This window comes from Helianthus annuus, chromosome 10 (genome assembly GCF_002127325.2).
Source record: "Helianthus annuus cultivar XRQ/B chromosome 10, HanXRQr2.0-SUNRISE, whole genome shotgun sequence".
NCBI classification, from domain to species: domain Eukaryota; kingdom Viridiplantae; phylum Streptophyta; class Magnoliopsida; order Asterales; family Asteraceae; genus Helianthus; species Helianthus annuus.
This window is the reverse complement of record NC_035442.2, coordinates 119,833,450-119,853,246: the sequence shown is the minus strand read 5'-3', so window position 1 is coordinate 119,853,246 and position 19,797 is coordinate 119,833,450.

Sequence of the window (19,797 nt, the reverse complement as noted above, 5' to 3'; positions counted from 1 at the left end):
CGGTGGCGGTGTTCGGCTCGCGGAGGCGGAGTAGATCGGCCGTGCAATGTGGCGGCGATGTCCGGCTAACCGAGGTGGAAAAACCAGCATCGGCCGATGTATATTTTGAGGGCATTTCTTGTTCTTGCAACAACCTTTTCTAAAAATCCATAGATCTCAAAAGCAAGACCCAAGATTTAAAAAGGAAGGAGGCGATGCATGTTTGCCAAGTGGCGGACATGCATAGTGCATGTGTTGCTATTGGCCAAGGTTCTTGGTGCGCGACAAGAGGCGAGGCAAGAATGCATGCGCGACAAGTGGCGTAGCATGGATGCATGCATGACAAGTGGCGAGAGGAGTATTCTTGTCTACCTGGTCCATGCACCCGTCTCTCAGTAAATACCCGCCCGTGATCATAAATATAATTGTGGTCTGTTTCGTATGTCGTTCGTAATTACCAGTTAAACAGGTTAAGTGGATTTTAGTTCGTTGCCTAAGGTGTAACTCTTATGGGTCAAGACTCGGTCGGCAGCATTGAGTTTTCGAACCGGACATAATTTCCAACAACTCCCACTTGGACGGTCTCTGATAAGATCTCAACGCAGACAGCCAGCGGTGTTCTAGCTACACATGGTTGCCCGCAACAGGTCATGACACTTTAAAGTCCTTAACCAAGGTATCTTCTCTTTAGCAACGGCTTGCTACATGAAGAAAGTAGACTTATGGTAATCTTCGTCATCTATCCTTTCTGTAAAAGATAGCAATTGAACACTGAGACATGGATCAGATTCAATCTCACATGGCATTCAATCATTATCCTTCTCGTTCATAGAATCAAAGTGGTCCAATCAAACACACAGTAAGTTTGGGTAAGGCCTTACACTTCACCAGTTTGAATCAACGAGGGCCCCTAGATGTCTAACTGTTACATATAATGTAAGAGTACAGAATCCCATCTTGACTACATACAACTCCCACTGAACTTCAGAACAACTCCCAACCAATGCCTTTATGACTGGCAGTTACGCGACAGTGTTTGACATTGATCAAAGAATAGTCTTCAGTAAACGGAAGTTCTAGTATGTATCTCAGGTCAGAGGATACTAAATGAGTATACCTAAATCAAATACATCTTGTGACCATGATCCATGAAGATGATTTGATGTGAGTTACATCCAACGTCATTCATAATGAGGTTTGTGAGTTTGGAAGTCAACTCCTTGAGTCCAAAGTCAGAATAGTCTTAATTCAGAGTCGTTCCCACGAGTCTGACCGACTACGGATAATTTAGAATACAAGATTCATGGATTAAACGTATCAAAATCGAACACAGTTGTAAGATTCAAACTATGCATTTAGCCAGTAAATCAAAGGTAAATTCAAAAGGTACAACTGTTTTAATGTTCGTACATCCAAAAAATAAATCAAAACAAATGGTTATCCAATCTAAGACCGATAGCATTCCCATGCTTGTCCTGAGTCATCGGTTTAGTGAACGGGTCTGTTAGGTTTTGATCTGTGTCTATTTTGCTTATTAAGATGTCTCCTCGTTCCAGTATTTTTCATATATAGTGCTTAACCTTGTGATCTGGGCTCCTTTGTTTGAGCAATGATTCCTGTGTTATCACATAACACCAAGATTGGTTTCCGAATACTTGAAACCACATCGAGGTCGTTGATGAACTACTTCATCCAAGCAGATTCTTCTGCAACATCTAATGCAACTATACATTCGGATCCGGTGGCTGAATCCGTCACTACACTTTGTTCGGAGCTTTTCCAACAGACAACTCCTCCATTGAGAGTGAATACGAATCCTAATTGTGAGCGAGAATCATCTCGGTCACTTTGGAAGCCATCATCAGTGTAACACCTTACAGTGAGCTCCTCTTCCACTCTTCCAGACACCAAGAACATATCTTTGGTTCTTCTCAAGTACCTCAGAATGTTCTTTATTGCAGTCCAATGGGCAATGCCAGGACTATGCTGAAAAAAAAAGGGTTGGTCATGCTTAAAGCATACGAGACGTCAAGTCTAGTACATAGCATAGCATACATGATCGAACCAATCGCTGAAGCATATGGAACTGCTTCCATTTTGCGAAATTTCAATGTCTATTAAAGGAGACTGTGATTTGTTCAACACGGTTCCTTTAGTCATAGGAACACCTCCTTTCTTGGAGTTTTCCATCTTGAAGCATGTCATCATTTTGTCTATGTACATTCTTTGACTTAGCCCTAGAAGCCGCTTAGATCTATCCCTATAGATCTTCATTCCTAGAATGTAAGCAACTTCTCCAAGATCTTTCATTGCGAAGCAAGATCCCCAAATAGTGTTTAACTTCGTTAAGCATAGGGATGTTATTTCCAATTATTAGTATATCATCCACATACAGGATGAGTAATGATATGGTGCTCCCACTAGCCTTTCTGTAAACACAAGCCTCATCTTCATTCTTGACAAAACCAAACTCTTTGATCTTCTGTTCAAATGAAGATTCCAGCTACGAGATGCTTGCTTGATTCCATAAATGGACTTATTTAGTTTGCACACCTTAGTTAGATATTAGGATCGATGAAACCTTCAGGCCGAACCATATAGACATCTTCAGAGAGATGTCTATTAAGAAAGGTGGTTTTGACATCCATTTGCCATATTTTGTAATCACAGTACGCAATTATGGCAAGCAATATCCTGATTGATTTAATCATAGCAACGGGCGAGAGGGTCTCATCATAGTCAATACCTCGAGTTTGAGTGAAACCCTTCGCAACTAACCGTGCTTTATAGGTGTGTACATTTCCATGCATATCAGTTTTTCTCTTGAAAATCCATTTGCTCCATACTGCCCGAGATTCAGGGGGTAGCTCAACCAAGTCCCATACTTGATTGTCATGCATAGATTGCATCTCGACGTTCATGGCTTCTTGCCATTTCTCAGATTCCGAATCTAAGATTGCAGATTTGTAGTTAGCAGGTGCGTCATTAGACTCAGCTACTAATAAGACTTTGGGACCTTTTAGACGCCATAGACATCTATCAGATTCTTGCGAATTCTACTACTTCTGCAAACGCTTGTGTTTTATGTGTGATTCATTGGCAACAACTACTTATTGATCAGACAGTCCGACTACATTAGATGTTGTTTGTGGTTCTCGAATTTCTCCTAGATCAACCACATTATTTCCAGTTTCTGGACTAAGAAGTTCTTCCTCGAGAAAGTGTCCCTTTCGTTTGATGGAAATCACATTTTTGCATCAGGATGGTAGAAATAATATCTGTTTCTTTTATAGTATTCGACGAAAATAATCTTTTCGCCTCGAGGATCGAGCTTATCATCAGAATCACTTGTAATGTATGCATCACATCCCCATACTCTAAGGTATTCCAAATCGCGTTTACGCCAATGCCATATCTCATATGGCGGTTTTGTTTACCTTTTTAGTCGGAGCCAAAATGACAATGCAGGCAGCGGTTATAAGGGCACGATCGCAAAAGGAGTGAGGCAAGTTGGTTCTACACATCACCGATCGAACCATATCAAGTAGAGTTCGATTTCTCCTTTCAGCCACGCCATTAAGTTGGGGTGTGTCAGGTGGAAAGGGTTGTGAAACTATTCCATACTCTTTCAGATGATTGAGGAATTCAAAGCTGAGGTATTCACCACCTCGATCTGATCGAAGTACTTTTATCTTTCTATCAAGCTGGTTTTAGTCATGGTTTCTAGTCATGGTTCTGTAAGGGCCATATACATCATGTGAATGAGTTCTAGAAGACCATTGATCCGTTCACCAACATCGGTGAAGGGGTGCTTTGTAGTTTGCCAGCTAAGCAAGATTTGCAATCATCAAAGGAGTCCTGTCTAGTGAATTCAAGAATCCCCTCGGACTGGAGCCATTTTATGTGTGCTTTACTTATGTGGCCAAGTCTGCAATGCCATAAATATGTTTCATTTATGTCAGCTTTGTTACGCTTAAAAAGATGATATATGTTATTACTTGTTTGAACATCAATCTCATAAATACCAATTCAAGGTTTGGCCTCAAAATAAAAGACATCATTCAAGTAGGCTAAAATAGAAAAAAACATTAAAACATACTTGAATCCTTGTTCAAACAGTGAAGAAACTGAAATAATGTTTCTGGTCAAACCAGGTGCATATAAACAATTATTTAAAGTAACTACAAAGCCGAGGGACATGAAAAACAAAATGTTCCAGTTGCCAGAACTAGAACTCTCATTACCAACTATGAGTTCCATGTGGCCTTGTTTTAGTTTCTTCCACTTTTCAGGCTTCTCCAAGACATTAACGATGTGGTAACCACATCCGGTATCAAATACCTATGTGTTGCTAGAAACAGTGAAAAGTTGGATAACATAATGAGAATGTCAGAAGAGGTGCCAATGTTATTGGCCTTGTTCTTCTTCAGCCTGGCAAGATACTATGGCAGTTTCCCTTCCAGTGCCCCATTTGGTTGCATTCAAAGCATTGATGCTCCTAGGAGGGTGTGGTTTTGCAACATGCTTGTTGTTGGTGGCATTTCTAGCAGCAACAACAACTTTCTCTTGCCTTTGCTCTTATGTTTCCTTTTCTTGTTATTAGGCTTCTTAACACCACCAGACTTGATCATTAGAACTTGTTTGGTTTTGTGGAATAAACAAGTTTGCTCATTTGATCAATGTATCCTTTCATCTTTAGCACATGAGTACTGATACATGTTCCTTCCAGCATTTTATAGCTTATGAGTTGTTTCATGGTGTCATATCGCTCCTGTCGGGCTTGTTTCTGGAACATGCCTTTCAGTTGCTGGATCATGTCATAAGCATCCTTATCTTCCATGTTCTTCTGAAGTTCAGGAGACATGGTGGCTTTCATTGTCACACCCTGGCTTTGCGGAAGCGTGGGTTTATTTGGTGTGACTTCTTAATACCATAGCTTAATCACAACAAAGCTATATGAAAGTAAAACCATGATGATCATCCATTAACTTAAGTTTTAAAAATAAAGTACGACATCATTGTTTTGAGAGTTGACACATGCAGCGAAATTTTCAACACAACATAATAAAAAGAAAAACATTGTTCATACGACTCAAACACAAAACATGAAATAAACGTAGTTTAAGACTTGTGACTCATCCTGGCAAAAGTCACAATCCCTAAACTTGGATGACATCACTTCTTCTACGCAGCTTGACGACATAGCATACCTTGCCAGATCCCTAATTCTCTGAAATACATATAATTTGAAAAATCAACAAAAAGTTGAGCTAGTTCATGTAAAAGTGAGTATGTATAAACCTTTGTAATATGTTTGTATGTATGAAAATCCCTGGTATGTAGCAAATAAGGAAAAAGAGATCACCATTGGGTTGCAAAGCCAATGATATGTGTGAAGTGCTGTAGGAAGACTCAAACCTAGCAGATTTTTGCGTCGGGCTCAAAGTCACCCGAAGGTCCGTACAGTGGGCCTGGAGTTGGGCTCGCTACACCCAGATAGATCTACCGCTAATGACCCTCGGTCCTACTATGAGGATTAATGGCCTCTAGTTCCAGCCTACCCACTCACATGATCTAAGTAGTAACCCTCCTTAAACTAACCATACCATGTATAAAAGTATCTGTTAGTGCATTACGTCTATTGACTTCGTCTTGCATCATGTAATAGAATAGGATAGATTAGAATAATCAGTGCACGAGGTTCGAGAGTCGAAACTTAGTGGTTATGCAAGAGGTTCCGCTTATATGGACAATGTCCATAAAAGCGAAACCACAAGCATGTAGTTTCGCTTATATGGACATGTCCATATAAGTGAAACCTCCCCAACTATATATAGGTGCACTTGTTGTTCATTTGGCAACGGATCTGGAAATTGTAACGAAGTGCTGCCAAATTGCTTTCAGGTTGTAAACATTGTTAAATCAATCAAAGAAGCATTATAATTAGTTTGAGCGTCCGTTTCACTGATTCCGCCTTTGAATCGGATTCACAACTCTTCTGATTGACTCATTCGGGTTCAACAACGATCCTACAGTATCCGTAAGTACTGTAACATGTATTCCACCCTCGAAGTATAAAAAACTGAAAACAGTTAAGAGAAAAGGGGGACATGAACTCACAGAAGTGCTTCTCGAAATAGTCAGTCCCAAAACAACCTGCTGCGTGACGACCTACACGTACTAACTTCTATTAGACGGACGGTCGTGCCTTGGCTTAGGGTTAACGTTTTTGGGAAATAGTTAGACAACTATTTCGTATTTACACTTCTTAACTATTTTATAAGTATATTACTTCCCAAGGATGGGGGTATTAATACATATGTGTTTTATAATTCCGAAAATATATTCTTAAGTCTCACTTAAAAAATATATTTTTAATTACTTTGTCTAAAATGTTTTAATCCCAAAATATACATATTTTTCCCAAAATAATATTTCACCAAAAATATACTAACAAGAGTATTTTTACGAAAAATACATAAGTTACATTTTTAAAGTTCGCGTTATAATACGATACTTATATAACTTAAATATTTATTTTGTGAGAGCGTTGATATTATTTTGGAAGTCGTAATTTCATGATATTTCAAGTAATATTATTTTTATCCTAAAAATAACATATACTTAGTTCACAAAATAATCACATAATCACACGAATGTCTTATCATAAAATATATATTCTAAATATATATTTATCAAGTTTTATTTGCAAAAATCCACCTCCGATGCTTTGAAATTTTGTAATAAAAATCATGGCGAAGTTTATATTTGAAAAACAAGTTAAAAATGCACTTATAAACATTTGTTAAGAAAATATTTCTAAGTGTTATATTTCTAGAAAATTTTCGCCAGAGTATTCCTCTGTAACTGGAGGTGTCCACGCTTACAAGCGTATCATTTTCTTTTCAAAAATTCAATCAAGCAATTTAACAATCATCAATCAACAATATTTAAGCATCAAACTTGACAAAACAAGCCTAAATCACAAACTCATGAACTTGAAAGTTTTGTAAAAATATGTAGTAAGTTACTAGCGTATTTAGTAGGTTTTGTTATCTTTAAAAATAAAATTAGTTTCTTAAAAACTTTACTTTTAAAGATCTTGGAGTTTTACAACTTCTAGTCAAGATTTTCAAAAATACTTCTTTGATAAATCTTCTTGTTACACAAGTGTTTACACACTCGTTTATCTACCAAAAATGCTTCTAGTTCATAAAACATCCGGGTTTTAACAAGACTTGCATCTTTCACTTGGTTCTTTCGAAAAACCACTTGTGGATCTTTAGATCTACATGTTTAGAGTCTTATTTTACAAGAAAAATTTTATTTACTCAAGTTCATGTTTCATGGATGGAAGGTTTCATCATCTTTCATCACTTTAACATTTATAACTTACTAGTTCATGTTCTTGAACATGATCTAGTATGGTTAGATGATGATCCATCCCACTTTTAGTAACAAACAACCTCAAGTAATCACAACTATACAAGATTCACAAGATTTACACACATATCTTTTCTTTATCCATCATTAATCACTTGTGAAGCTCCTTGCACCTTTGTGTATATAAGAAATGAGTGTATGAAGGTTGGAAGTGGGTGGATGATGGTGGTAGGGTGGCGGCCGAATGGTGGTATAGAGGGGGAGAGTTTGAGTTTTGTGATTTGTGAATGAGAATGATAATCCTAAGTGTTTACTTATAAACCATTTTTCCTTATTACCCACCATGCATTATGTCTTTAAGATATCCAACATCCCTTGATAAAATATTCAAGAAAAATGCAAGGGTGGGTCACCCTTGTGGTGACCGTGAGTAGGGGGTAAGGGTTGGATTGTGATGATATAGTTAGGACTTAGTTAGGATTAGAATGTTTAGTTAGAGTATTAAAGTGTGTGTTATAATATAAAGGGTGTTAGGGTGTTCGGGGACCCTAACTAGCTCAGAAAAGTAAAAACAATGTCTTTGGCAATATTTTTATGTTTCGGGTAAAGTCCGGTTGTTCGGTTGGATATTGATCCGATAAAGTGTTAAGTAAAGCTATAAAGTGTCATTTATATTGTTTTTAGCGACACAATAAATTACCAACACTTTGGAAAGTGTCTAGAATTATTTTACCAAGTTTTTGCACTCTACTAGTATGTTAAATGCTGAATTTTTGTATAAAGTGCAGAATTTTGTAATTAAAGTGTGTTTTAGGCACTTCCGGTCACTATAACTATCATCTAGTGACGCAGTTTTATAATCCTCACCTCCCTACACTCCCTACTAGTGTAGTAATCTATTCCTGGCTCATACTGGCCTCAGAGACAATGTTTGTCTAGTGCTGGCATTGTCAGCATGTTTACTAGGTTATCTGCTCACTGTGCTAACGGTGCTTTGTGCATCAAGTTTGTCACTAATGTTTTATGTGTAATAAATGGAGTGACAGTAATAAAGTATGATGCATGTGTATGTATGTATCAGAAAACAGAAAGTAGTTTATTCGTAATTGTAATCAAGCACAGTAATTAAGCATTAATTAATATTAATTAATTTGTACGGATACCTGGATTTGGTGAGGGTTGTTATATTCTCCCCCCGTTAAGAAAATTTCGTCCCGAAATTTTAAGTTCTGCTTCTAGTTGCAGGGGTCTTAGGAAATAAATGGGGGTATTTCTCTTTCATACGATCCTCACGTTCCCAGGTGTATTCTGGACCATGTCTTGCATTCCAACGAACCTTGACGAGTTTATCACTGCTCCTGCGGGTTTTGTTTATCTTCCAATCTGTAACCTCAACTGGTTCTTCGACAAAATGGAGCGTGTCGTCAATATGAATCTCGTCTGCGGGAATGACAACAGTTTCTTGCATTGGACTCTTCTTCAAGTTTGATACATGGAATGTATCGTGAACACCATTCAGTTCGGCAGGTAAGTCCAACTTGTATGCTACTAAACCGATTCTTTTCAGAATTTTGAATGGACCAATATAGCGCGGATTCAGCTTCCCACGCTTTCCAAAGTGTGCCACACCCTTCCAGGGTGATACCTTTAACAAAACCATGTCTCCTACCTCAAACTCTAGAGGTTTCCTTCTTCGGTCCGCATAACACTTTTGTCGATCGCAAGCCGCCTTGATGCGTTCTCGGATCTGTGCAATCTTGTCTGTGGTTTCCTGGACCACTTCAGGACCAACTAATTGTCTATCACCTGCGTCAGCCCAACAAATCGGTGATCGACATTTGCGTCCGTATAGAGCTTCGAATGGTGCGGCTTGAATACTTGCGTGATAACTGTTATTGTATGAAAATTCGACCAATGGTAGGTGAGTATCCCAACTTCCACCTAAATCCATGACGCAAGCTCGCAGCATATCTTCTAGTATCTGAATCGTCCGTTCGCTCTGTCCATCGGTTTGTGGGTGAAAAGCTGTACTCAGGTTCAATTGAGATCCGAATTCTTCCTGGAAGGACTGCCAAATCCTTGACACAAACCTTCCGTCTCTATCAGAGATGATCGAGAGAGGCACTCCATGACGTGCAACGATCTCTCTCATGTATACCTCAGCCAACTTGCTCGTGTTATCTTTCTCTCTGATGGGTAAGAAGTGCGCAGATTTCGTTAACCGGTCCACTATTACCCAAATAGTGTCGTGACCTTTGGCGTTCTTGGCAACTTTGTTATGAAATCCATTGAAATATGTTCCCATTTCCATTTGGGAATCTCAGGTTGTTGCAGAAGTCCTGAAGGCTTCTGGTATTCAGCTTTTACCTTGGCGCACGTTAAACACTTATTCACATAAACAGCAACATCGCCTTTCATCCTAGGCCACCAATAATAATCCTTAAGATCTTGGTACATCTTATCCGCTCCTGGGTGGATAGAGTACCGTGATTTGTGAGCTTCATCGAAAATAACCTTTCTCAAACCACCAAACAGAGGAACCCAAATTCGTCTCATGAAGCATAAAGTTCCTTTCTCGTTTGGTACTAACTGCTTCTCCATTCCACGGAGATATTCCTCTTCAATGTTTCTTTCTTTAAGAGCTTCTTTCTGCGCGGCACGAATGCGCATGGAAAGATTTGTCTAGATAATCATCTCTAAAGCCCTAACCCTTATGGGCTTGATTCTTTCTTTTCGACTTAGGGCATCGGCAACCACATTCGCCTTCCCTGGATGATACTTGATCTCACAGTCGTAGTCGTTCAACAATTCGACCCAGCGTCTTTGTCTCATGTATAGCTCCTTCTGGTCGAATATGTGTTGCAGACTCTTATGATCCGTGAAGATTGTACACTTTGTACCATATAAATAATGTCTCCAGATTTTTAACGCAAATACCACTGCGCCTAACTCCAAATCGTGCGTAGTATAATTCTTTTCATGTACCTTCAACTGGCGTGACGCGTAGGCTATAACCTTTTGGCGCTGCATCAACACACATCCTAAGCCTTGCCGCGAGGCGTCACAATATACCGGAAAATCATCAGTTCCCTCTGGTAGCGATAAGATCGGCGCATTGTAAAGCTTGTCTTTCAATGACTGGAATGCTTCTTCCTGTTTGATTCCCCAATCAAACTTCTTATCGTTCTGCGTGAGAAAGGTCAAGGGTTGAGCGATTTTTGAGAAATCCTCAATAAACCTTCGATAGTAACCAGCCAAAGCTAAGAATTGTCGAATTTCGGTTGGCGTCTTTGGAGTCTCCCAATTCTTGATCGCTTCGATCTTTGTGGGATCCACATGGATTCCATCTCCATTAACCATATGTCCAAGAAATTGGACTTCGAGTAACCAAAACTCGCACTTCAAGAATTTAGCATAAAACTTTTCCTTTTTCAGTAGCTCCAAGATTGCTCTTAAATGCTGTTCGTGCTCATCCTTCGTCTTTGAGTAGATCAAAATATCGTCGATGAACACAATCACGAACTTGTCGAGGTACGGCTTACAAACTCTGTTCATCAAATCCCTAAAAACAGCTGTCGCGTTTGTCAACCCAAACGGCATTACCAGAAACTCGTAATGTCCATATCGGGTCCTAAAAGCGGTTTTGGGAATACTTTCCTCTTGTATTCTCAGCTGATGATAACCTGATCGCAAATCGATCTTCAAGTAGTAGCTTGAACCTTGTAGCTGATCGAATAAGTCATCAATCCTTGGCAGAGGATACCTATTCTTGATCGTCAACTTGTTCAACTCCCGGTAGTCAATGCACATACGAAAACTACCGTCTTTCTTTTTAGCAAACAGAACCGGAGCTCCCCAAGGTGAGAAGCTTGGTCTGATGAATCCTTTGTCTAATAGCTCCTGGAGTTGTGTTGACAACTCCTGCATCTCCGAAGGCGCAAGTCTGTAGGGTGCCTTGGCTACAGGCGCGGGGCCTGGAACCAAGTCAATGTGGAACTCCACTTGCCATTGGGGTGGCAATCCTGGCAAGTCTTCTGGAAAGACTTCAGGATACTCTTTCACGACAGGGATGTCTTCGATCTTCGGCTCGGCAGCTTCTTTATCCACGATGTGTGCCAAGAATGCAACACATCCCTTCTGTAAACACTTCCTAGCCTTCAGACAGCTGATGATTCTCAAAGGCGTATCACGCTTTTCCCCGTGAACCACGATCGTCTCTCCATCTTCTGTTGAGATGCGAATGATCTTTTCATGACAAATAATCTCAGCCTTGTTGCTTGACAACCAATCCATTCCTACTACCACATTAAAGTTTCCCAACTCGACTGGTAGTAAAGCCAAAGTGAACTCACGCTCTCCCAGCTCGATCACACAACCTCTGACACCTTCATTAGCTTCAACTAGCTTTCCATTAGCCAGTTCAATTGAGTACGGAATATCTAACTTACTAGCAGCTAACCCAAGCATACTCTTAAATTCTAACGACACGAAACTATAGTCGGCACCAGTATCAAACAGAACAGATGCAAAGCGTTGGTTTATAGGGAACGTACCAGTGACAACGTTGGGATCCTGGCGCGCTTCCCTTGCGCCAATGTTAAAGACTCTTCCCCGTGCTTGGTTCAATTTTGGGCATTCCCTCTTAAAGTGCCCAATATCTCCACAATTAAAGCATCCTGGCCCTTGGCCATTTCCCTTCCCAGCTTGAGTGTTGTTTTGGTTGCGATTTCCATTCCCAGCTTGGTTCGAAACGTTCCCACGGTTTCCATTTCCGCCATTATTCCCTTGCAGGCGAATTCCATTACCACCACGGTTATTGTTCCTATTACCAAAACTTCCTTGGCCACCCCGGCCAGCACTAACCCAACAAGTATCCTTCAAGTGGCCAGTTTTCCCACAAGCTTCACATGTTTTTGGTCCACACCGGCCAGAATGATGGCGCTGGCATGTGTTACACTTGGGCAGTGTGCGCATATAACCCTTTCCTTTGTTCTCGACACCGGTTGCAGCTCTAGCCGGTGTACTTGATTCTCCTTTCTTGCCAACATTGCTTGTACCTTGCTTGAAGTTTGAGAATTTCCTTTTATTCTCACCAGACGACTCCACGTGAGTCTCTTTCTTCTTCGGTTCAACATTCGAAAACTTGTTCAAGCGAATGGCCTCCTCAATAAGAGCCACACTGAGATCAATGGCTTCTGTGATTGTCGCAGGCTTGGAAGTAGTAACCATACTCATGATCTGAGGTGCTAGTCCCCAGATAAAGCGCTCGATACGTTTGAACTCCGGTGTAACCATGTATGGCACTACGTGGGACAAATCGTGGAATCTCTAAACATACTCCGCAATCTTGGGACCTTCCATTTTTAGATGCCAAAACTCAGTCCCCAGCTGTTGAATTTCAGCGCGTGAGCAGTACTTTCTTCTCATGAGCTCCTTCAGCTCATTCCATGACATCGCATAAGCAGCAGCTTCACCAAGAGTTTGCACTTGTAAGTTCCACCAGGATAGGGCTCCGTCCAGAAATAGCCCTTAAATGTAAGTCACTTGTTGATCTGGAGCACATTTGCTCATTCTAAGGACAGAGTCCGTCTTCTCAGCCCATCTGACAAACACAACAGCACCTCCTGTGCCGTCGAAATTCACGGGCTTGCAATCGAGAAATTTCTTGTAAGTGCACCCTGCACATACGTTAGAATATACAAATAGTATTAGCGGACGTGCTATAAATATCCAAATGTGTCGTAGTATGTCTCAAACGACTTAACATTACCATGGGGTGGATTGTTATTTCCGTTGTTATTCGAATTGCTCCCGCTGGTTCCTCCTTGTGAGGCTGCATACTGCGCTATGGCGGCAGCAATGATTCCTTGGAGTTCTGCCTCGTTGGTGGGCATGCGTGGATCACGTCTCGGTGGCATCTTCTAAAAGATGTTTCATATTGGTCAGGTTATAATAAGTAAATGAATCATACGTATACCATTTACCAAACACATAACATCTCATGTTACAAATAAATCAAGCACATAACATCACATGTTATAGAATATGAACAATCAATCCAACATCACATATAATGAGAATACTGCGATTGCGCTATCATAAATCAAGACCACAATGTAATGTTTACAAGTTCATAACTGTATCGTACATCATCAGTGACTAAGGGCCACATCGCCCTAGTCCAAACTATCTAATCAGTGACAACAACAACCAAAATACAAAACATCAAAAGTCACAACATCAAAATGCGGTCTCCAAAAAGCTGTATAGTCTGCACAATCGCGGTCCTCTCACCAAAAGTCTACCTGCGTCGAATCAAAATGCCTATGCTGATGGCAGAGGAGGAGGAGGAGGAAAATGAGAGTAATACAGGCGACGCATATGTAACCAACCCTGCTCTAAAGCGCGACAGACGCGCAACAAATATGCTATCTGCTACTCAAAGGTCAAGAAATGGACGTCTGAGTCGGGTGAAAGTGGACGCAGAGGGTGTGATGCTGAATATGGGGTCTGACAATGGCAAGGTGGTCGCTGCGCTCTCTCCAGCTCCTGTATGCGACGTGTTAGTGCCTCCTGCTGTATCATCAACGATGTGAGGATGTCCTCCGTAGAATACCCAACATGGTATGGGTGATATGGATCGGACAGGGGCATGATAGGGGGCGTAGTCCATAGGAATGGCTCGCTAGATGGAGTGAAGAATGGTGCAGTAGATGGTGCAATAGTGGGAAAATGTGGTACAAATGGAAAAGGTGATGATATCATGAGTGGTACAGGAATAGGCGGCTGCCTAGATGACCCCTCTCCAGGACGTGGTGGCGGTATGTCCTGAAGAAATGTAATAGGTAGGTCGGTGCGGTGAGCATCTGTGGTGTGTGTGGGAAGCAAGGGAACATCAATGGGAGCTGAAATGGGTGCTAAAACAGGGGCTGCTGGAGGTGTAACTAGTAACACGAATGGTGGGTAATCGTCGTCATCATCTATCCACCCGTTACAGGTGTCGGCGTAACGTGGATCTATATGGGTCGCGAAAGGTGCGCGGTCGAACAGCACCGGCACGGGATCAGGAAGTGGTGCAACAACAGGATCCTCCATCAAGAGTGGAGCGTCAACAGGAGCGTCAGCAATACGATCCTCCACCAGCGGTGGAGCAACAACAGGATGATCAGCAACAAAGGTGCATCGTCATGAGCAGGGTCATGCTCTAATGCAGGGTCAGGAGCAACTACTGGCTCAGGGGCCACAGCAGGCTCCGGATCAACAAACTCCATATCAAAATCAGCTGGATCATCAAACAAAGGATCGATAGGGGCTACAGGATCCTCCAGGGGCTGGTCTAAGTGAATGAACTCGATATCCTGGTCAGGATCAAAACCAGGGGGAAAGACAGGATCAAGGTCATCATCAACATCGAGATCAAACTCAAAGTCATGTGCGGGAGCAGGTGCAGCTGATGACGCCATGTCAGGGTCGGTGTCGTGAGAGTGATGCTGCTCTCCCTGAGTGTGCAAATATGCGGACGCCACAGACTCAAAGGAGTCTGGAACAGGTGAATGAACAGGAGCCTCCTCTACAGGAGCATCAGCAATAGGTAGGATGACATCAGCAGCAATAGGGGCCCCGCCCTCATAGTCAGCCTCAGGTGGGTCCTCCTCAAACAGATCGATATCGTCGTCAGAAACAATATCGAGTGGCAAATCGAAAGCTGGGTAAGCAGCAAGAGGTATGGGAGCAGGGATCACCGCGAGTGGTAAATCCCCAGCAGGATGGCCATCAGCAGGCTCGGCTACGACGCCAGGCAGCGCAAAGGGCTGGAAATCGTCATCATCGGTACTGGTGGTATCGGAAGTGTAGACCTCTCGCTCCAACGAATCTCTGTCATCTGATACTATCGCCATGGGATCTGTAGTGTCTGAAACTCCAGTGTCTGATGAAGAAGGCATGATGTCTGTAACACAAACATACATATGCACAAACAATCAATCATATAATCAAATATACATGTTAGTCACCAATGAGCAAGTAAGTATTTCTTCCTAGTCTCACTAGACTACCCTCCCAGCCTCTCAGACTGAACCTCCTAGTCTCTTAGACTAACTCCCTGGCCTCTAAGACCAAAACCTCCCCAATCTTTGAGATTGGACCCCTCAGTCTACATGACTGAACCTCCCAGCCTCTCAGACTGAACCTCCTAGTCTCTCAGACTAACTCCCTGGCCTCTAAGACCAAAACCTCCCCAATCTTTGAGATTGGACCCCTCAGTCTACATGACTGAACCTCCCAACCTTTAGGGCTGAACTCCCTCAGTCGCCATGACTGAACCATAAATTTGGAAAAGTGCTCACACTTTTTGTTTGTAAAAAAAAATATTTTGTATCCTGGATCTCGACGTAATGTATGCAATGTAAAAATGTTTTCGTGAGAGCCCTAGTGATCATAGTCTAGACTCGAGAAGGAATCCTAGTTCGCTATGATCAATGCTATGATACCAAGCTGTCATACCCTGGCTTTGCTGAAGCGTGGGTTTATTTGGTGTGACTTCTTAATACCGTAGCTTAATCACAACAAAGCTATATGAAAGTAAAACCATGATGATCATCCATTAACTTAAGTTTTCAAAATAAAGTATGACATCATTGTTTTGAGAGTTGACACATGCAGTGAAATTTTCAACACAACAAAATAAAAAGAAAAACATTGTTCATACCACTAAAACACAAAACATGAAATAAACGTAGTTTAAGACTTGTGACTCGTCCAGGCAAAAGTCAAAATCCCTAAACTTGGATGACATCACTTCTTCTACGCAGCCTGACGACATAGCATACCTTGCCAGATCCCTAATTCCCTGAAATACATGTAATTTGAAAAATCAACAAAAAGTTGAGCGAGTTCATGTAAAAGTGAGTATGTATAAACCTTTGTAATATGTTTCTATGTATGAAAATCCCTGGTATGTAGCAAATAAGGAAAAAGAGATCACCATTGGGTTGCAAAGCCAATGATATGTGTGAAGTGTTGTAGGAAGACTCAAACCTAGCAGATTTTTGCGTCGGGCTCAAAGTCACCCCAAGGTCCGTACAATGGGCCTAGAGTTGGGCTTGCTACACCCAGATAGATCTACCGCTAATGACCCTCGGCCCTACTAGGAGGATTAATGGCCTCTAGTTCCAGCCTACCCACTCACATGATCTAAGTAGTAACCCTCCTTAAGCTAACCATACCATGTATAAAAGTATCCGTAAGTACTGTAACATATATTCCACCGCCGAAGTATAAAAACTGAAAACAGTTAAGAGAAAAGGGGGACATGAACACACAGAAGTGCGTCTCGAAATAGTCAGTCCCAAAACAACCTGCTGCGTGACGACCTACACGTACTAACTTCTATTAGACGGACGGACGGCCGTGCCTTGGCTTAGGGTTAACGTTTTTGGGAAATAGTTAGACAACTATTTCGTATTTACACTTCTTAACTATTTTATAAGTATATTACTTCCCAAGGATGGGGGTATTAATACATGTGTGTATTTTTCACTAAAAATATACTAATAAGAGTATTTTTTCGAAAAATACAAAAGTTACATTTTTAAAGTTCGCGTTATAATACGATACTTATATAACTTAAATATTTATTTTGTGAGAGCGTTGATATTATTTTGGAAGTCGTAATTTCATGATATTTCAAGTAATATTATTTTTATCCTAAAAATAACATATACTTAGTTCACAAAATAATCACATAATCACACGAGTGTCTTATCGTAAAATATATATTCTAAATATATATTTATCAAGTTTTATTTGCAAAAATTCACCTCCGATGCTTTGAAATTTTGTAATAAAAATCATGGCGAAGTTTATATTTGAAAAACAAGTTAAAAATGCACTTATAAACATTTGTTACGAAAATATTTCTAAGTGTTATATTTCTAGAAAAATTTCGCCAGAGTTTTCCTCTGTAACTGGAGGTGTCCACGCTTACAAGCGTATCATTTTCTTTTCAAAAATTCAATCAAGCAATTTAACAATCATCAATCAACAATATTTAAGCATCAAACTTGACAAAACAAGCCTAAATAACAAACTCGTGAACTTGAAAGTTTTGTAAAAATATGTAGTAAGTTACTAGCGTATTTAGTAGGTTTTGTTATCTTTAAAAATAAAATTAGTATCTTAAAAACTTTACTGTTAAAGATCTTGGAGTTTTACAACTTCTAGTCAAGATTTTCAAAAATACTTCTTTGTTAAATCTTCTTGTTACACAAGTGTTTACACACTCGTTTATCTACCAAAAATGCTTCTAGTTCATAAAACATCCGGTTTTAACAAGACTTGCATATTTCACTTGGTTCTTTCGAAAAACCACTTGTGGATCTTCAGATCTACATGTTTAGAGTCTTATTTTACAAGAAAAATTTTATTTACTCAAGTTCATGTTTCATGGATGGAAGGTTTCATCATCTTTCATAACTTTAACATTTATAACTTACTAGTTCATGTTCTTGAACATGATCTAGTATGGTTAGATGATGATCCATCCCACTTTTAGTAACAAACAACATCAAGTAATCACAACTATAAAAGATTCACAAGATTTACACACTTATCTTTTCTTTATCCATCATTAATCACTTATGTTCAAGACTTTATGTTATGTTCTTGAGTGTTCTTAATTTTTAACCATCAAATCTACTATTAACCACCATAAACAAGATCAAGATGATGAATAGAGTCACTTACTACTAGCTCAAGGCTAGGGAAGAATCAAGATGTAAATGTGGAGGATAAAGGAAATCTAGAGCGGTCCTTGCACTTTCGAGAGCACCCAGCTTGTTTGTGAAGCTCCTTGCACCTTTGTGTATATAAGAAATGAGTGTATGAAGGTTGGAAGTGGGTGGATGATGGTGGTAGGGTGGCGGCCGAATGGTGGTATAGAGGGAGAGAGTTTGAGTTTTGCGATTTGTGAATGAGAATGATAATCCTAAGTGTTTACTTATAAACCATTTTTCCTTATTACCCACCGTGCATTATGTCTTTAAGATATCCAACATCCCTTAATAAAATATTCAAGAAAAATGCAAGGGTGGGTCACCCTTGTGGTGACCGTGAGTAGGGGGTGAGGGTTGGATTGTGATGATATAGTTAGGACTTAGTTAGGATTAGAATGTTTAGTTAGAGTATTAAAGTGTGTGTTATAACATAAAGGGTGTTAGGGTGTTCGGGGACCCTAACTAGCTCAGAAAAGTAAAAACAATGTCTTTGGCAATATTTTATGTTCCGGGTAAAGTCCGGTTGTTCGGTTGGATATTGATCCGATAAAGTGTTAAGTAAAGCTATAAAGTGTCATTTATATTGTTTTTAGTGACACAATAAATTACCAACACTTTGGAAAGTGTCTAGAATTATTTTACCAAGTTTTTGCACTCTACTAGTATGTTAAATGCTGAATTTTTGTATAAAGTGCAGAATTTTGTAATTAAAGTGTGTTTTAGGAACTTCCGGTCACTATAACTATCACCTAGTGACGAAGTTTTATAATCCTCACCTCCCTACACTCCCTACTAGTGTGGTAATTTATTCCCGGCTCATATTAGCCTCAGAGACAATGTCTGTCTAGTGCTGGCATTGTCAGCATGTTTACTGGGTTATCCGCTCACTGTGCTAACGGTGCTTTGTGCATCAAGTTTGTCACTAATGTTTTGTGTGTAATAAATGGAGTGACAGTAATAAAGTATAATGCATGTGTATGTATGTATCAGAAAACAGAAAGCAGTTTATTCGTAATTGTAATCAAGCACAGTAATTAAGCATTATTTAATATTAATTAATTTGTACGGATACCTGGATTTGGTGAGGGTTGACACATTCATAAGGCAGGCTACCTCAACGACATCCTCGTTATGTTTTTCCAGTGCCTTGCGAGCAGTAGTAGTGTTACTTTCAGGCTCTGTAGGGACTGGGCCATCTAAGATATATAGCTTTTCCTCCATCTTGAGAACTATTCTCAGATTGCGGTCCATTCAAGAAAGTTGGTGTTATTCAAATTTTTTATTTCTTTTTCGTTTTCAAGTATAGGCTTGAAAATGAAGGAGTTGTTTTCATTAGACATCTGTTATATAAGCAAGGTGATTTTAATTAGTATTTTCGATGTATATGTCCTTATTTCGTGAGGTGAGACGATAAGGAATGAGAATCCAGTGAAAAGCTCTTTCTAAAGGCAGCTGGGGCACGCAACATTAGCAAGAGGTTCAAGCGGACTGACAACGATTGTCAATTGTGAGAAAAGCACAACTCCCAAGGTTTATGAGGCTGCGAGAATAACCTATTGTCCTTGCATTGATACGTTTGGCCTCATCTATGCCACTTTTGTTCTCAAGACAGCTGGGGCACATAAACATGAGAAGAAAAGTAATAGTCATCCTAAAACGGTCA